The following is a 4,208-nucleotide window of genomic DNA, read 5'->3' as shown; positions in this document are numbered from 1 at the left end:
AAAGTTCACGTGTCACTCAATTTTCAGCACTACTTTCAATATCTTTTATCAAATTATTTTCTTTGTGAATATAATGTGATTAAATCGTATATGACAATTGAAAATATATATAGAAAGATTCTTTAATACTTTCATATTTCAGAAATATAATTCGAGCTCAGTTTCTTTGGTTCAAGTCATAGTTTCGTTAATTACTCAAATTAATTATTTGGGATGATTTTGAGCAATATAAACATATCTTTATCGTATTTCACAACAAGATAATTCAAACACGTTAGACCCGACATGGTCAGGTGGGTTAAGGCGTTTGACTCGTAATCCAAGGGTCGCGGGTTGAATCCCCGTCGCACCAAACATGATAGTCCTTTCAGCTCTGTGGGCGTTATAATATGAGAGTCAATCCCATTATTCGCTGGTGTAAGACTGGCCTAAGAGTTGGCGATGGGTGGTAATGATCAGCTGCCTTCCCTCTAGTCTTACACTGCTAAATTAGAGACGGTTACCGCAGATAACCCTTTGTGTGTGTTTGTTTCCTATCGTATAGTAAAGCCGCATCGGGCTATCTGCTGAGCCCATCGAGGGGAATTGAACTCCTCATTTTAGTGTTGTAAATCCGGAGACATACCGCTCTATCTCAGCGGGGGTCTCTAAATACGTATTTATAACTTGCAAAAATAATGTAGACACTATTTCTAGCCTTGTTTGTTTACTTTTTTCAGAGTCCCTAGTTGTAGACTTGAACATATGATATTTGCATTTTGATTGACTTCTTTCCATACTTTTTGACGATTCCTATTTTATTTTTTAGACTAATATCTTTTTAAATTATCTTTTCCATTAAGTTGATGTCCATATATAGGAAATAAATTTTAATCTGCATACGTATATATGCATTAAGTTTAACGTTAGATGCTTTTAACAGTTTTACTGCTGTATTTCTGCCTAACCAATATTACTGAGCCAGGTAGTTTTGTGCCAAAGGTTTTATGCTTGTTTGTTTATTTGTTTTTTGAATTTTGCTCAAAGTTACACAAGGGCTATCTCCGCTAACCGTCCCTAATTTAGTAGTGTAAGACCAAAAGGAAGGGAGCTAGTCATCACCACCCACTGCCAACTATTGGGCTACTCTTTTACCAACGAATAGTGGAATTGACCGTACAATTATAACGCCCCCACGGCTGAAAGGGCGAGCATGTTTGGTGCGACGGGGATTCGAACCCACGATTCTCAGATTACGAGTAAGATTTTATGTAAACACGAGTTTAACAAGCGAAATATCAAAATCAGTAGAATAAATTATTTTTGTTTGTTTGTTTGATTTCATGCAAAGCTACTCGAGAGCTATCTGCACTAGCCGTCCCTAATTTAGAATTTAGCAATGTAAGACTAGAGGGAAGGTAGCTAGTCATCACCACCCACCGCCAACTCTTGGGCTACTCATTCACCGATGAATAATGGATGGTGATGACTAGCTGCCTTCCCTCTAGTCTTACACTGCTAAATTAGGGACGGTTATCGCAGATAACTGTCGTATAGTTTTGCTCGAAATTAAAAAAAATAAAAAAAAAAAAAAATAAATTGCCCTATAATCTTCACAACACTTTGTTTAGTAGTTATGCATAGTTTTTGGCAGAGTATACTTTTTTGCAGTAGATTTCAGTACTCAAGTGACTTTGAAGAAAAACTTGGCCAGTAGCGATGAACGACTGATAAAATCTCTTCTTGCGTTTCAAGAAGCATCGTTAAAATAGTTCTTTGACCTGTGAACGAGTTGTTTTAGCAGGTTTGTCCCGGTTTTAATAAAACATTCAAATCTGTTTTTTCTGTAGGCTTGTAAAATATAAGTAATAATAATATAGAGGCCGTGCGGATGAATTTTGAATTTTGTCTGCCATCGGAAAATCAACATTTGTGCTGCTATCATAAATATTTTAGTAACCTTAACCTTTGACATAGAAAGAAGTGGTCTACTTTTTAAGTTTTTGCCCCATGTTTCATTATATTTTTGTGAAATTTCTGGGTGAACCTTTATGAACCACTAAAGCACGAAGAGTACGATTAACTCTTAATCTTTGCATTATGGTTCAAATGGTTGTTGTTTTGAGTTAAGACAAAGCTTCACAATGGGCTATCTGTGCTCTACCTACCACGGATATCAAAACCCGGTTTTTAGCGTTGTAAGTCCATAGACATACCGCTGAGCCACTGGGGGGCTGGTTCAGATGAAACAGTAGGAAAATATCTTAGTTTCTGAATGACTGATTCTAGTCTAAGTAATTTGTAATAGAAATATAGATATTAGACATCATACCAAAAGATGATAGTGGAAAGAAATTCAATATGATGTGGAAAATATTACTTGAATGTAATTCCAGGTGTTGGTTTGCTATGAATTATATTTGATGACATACTGATAACGTTTTAATTTTTAATATTGTTTCTGAATAATTATGCAGTTATATGATATGCAGGCATATTTTATACTTGTTTTTATTGGAAAGCAATTTATAAAGATGTACATTTAGTCTACAGGTGTGAAGTTTTGGCATAAACATGTAGGGCCCGGCATGGCCTAGCGTGTTAAGACGTTCGACTCGTAATCCGAGGGTCGCGGGTTCGCGCCCGAGTCGCGCCAAACATGCTCGCCCTCCCAGCCGTGGGGGCGTTATAATGTTAGGTCAATCCCACTATTCGTTGGTAAAAGAGTAGCCCAAGAGTTGGCGGTGGGTGGTGATGACTAGCTGCCTTCCCTCTAGTCTTACACTGCTAAATTATGGACGGCTAGCACAGATAGCCCTCGAGTAGCTTTGTGCGAAATTCCAAAAACGAAAAAAAACAACAACATAAACACGTGATCTAGCAAGCAAATAAAATTACCTTGTTATAGTTTCTTTTGTGCTTCTGTTCTTTGTAGCGAATAGCATATACTCTGTCTAAAGCGATGTTTTGTATGTCCATGTTGTAAAGGTCAACAGTTGCAATGTCTTTTGCTGGCCAAATGAGTGATGACTGTATGCCACAGCAAACGAAAACTGTGAGAGAATGGCCATTCAGACACTGGTACTGTCACGACATAAATGAACTAATGACAATTTTATCATTTCGAAGCCTTAGTTTTACGCAGTTCTTTTAGTTATCATTGTATTTGGTTTAAGAGAGATCTATTCTGGGAGAAAGGGAGCTGCTAATTCCAACACAGTAGAGGCGATTTTCGTCTTATCTATGCAAGTATGCACATAGTTTTTGTCAAGTTGTAAATAAGGATTGTTTCACTTAACACCACAGTTGTCCAATTTGTTTATTTCTCACACAGCTTAAAACTCAGTTGAGTTTTCAAAGTCGTGTTGCACTAAAATTTTCTGTTTAATTCTGCTGTTACTAAGAGGGCCTATTAACACCTGTGGGAAACCAATTTGACCTAACAATATCACAAGTAGATAGGATGAAATAAATTTGGTGTTGTAATGCCAGAAAGTATTATTAAAACTTTTTTTTACATATATACTGGCCCTTTCTTGATCTCTCGCGTTAAATGAATTTAAAGAAATGCTTTTACTGAAGAAATAGCTTATTTTGGATGTAGAAAACAGAGAAATTGCTAGTGGACAGAGATAACTGCATTAGAGAAATGTCGATCTGTGAGAAGTCCTTTCTTGGACACAGGCAATTTGTCCATGTTTTAAAGGTGCATAAGATTGTTCAACTTATAATTGTTGACGTCTAGAGCACCCAAAATTTGCTCCTGAAGATAGAGATTGGGACATGAAAGATGAGGAATACTGAGGTGTCACTTACGTAAACTTATAGCTACCAAGTGCAAGACCAGTTGGAAAGGTTTCTACAGGACCTCCAGAACTTTGCCATCTAGAGTACTTTAACTCAAACTCTTATCCAGGCCACTGGAAAATTAAATGAAAAGATTTGAATATGTGTTTAGTGGATGTTTTCTACCAGTCAGTATGGATTATCTGTCAGAAAAGAGAGCAGACACCCATGATTGTTCAGTGCGAACCTTAGCCTGACGAATCACTCTGAACTAAGAAGCATATCATAACATCAGCCTGGGCTTTTACAAGGCTGTATGGAAGCAATCCATACAGATTATGGAAAGAATTTCAACAGCTAACACTTTGGCAATTGTTTACAGTGTTTTTTTTTACGTGTGGAAGACAAGTACTTCATCTTATCACCCACTCCAAGTCTGGTAG

This window comes from Tachypleus tridentatus, chromosome 1, assembly GCF_004210375.1.
Source record: "Tachypleus tridentatus isolate NWPU-2018 chromosome 1, ASM421037v1, whole genome shotgun sequence".
Lineage (NCBI taxonomy): Eukaryota > Metazoa > Arthropoda > Merostomata > Xiphosura > Limulidae > Tachypleus > Tachypleus tridentatus.
Note: the sequence above shows the minus strand (reverse complement) of the source record.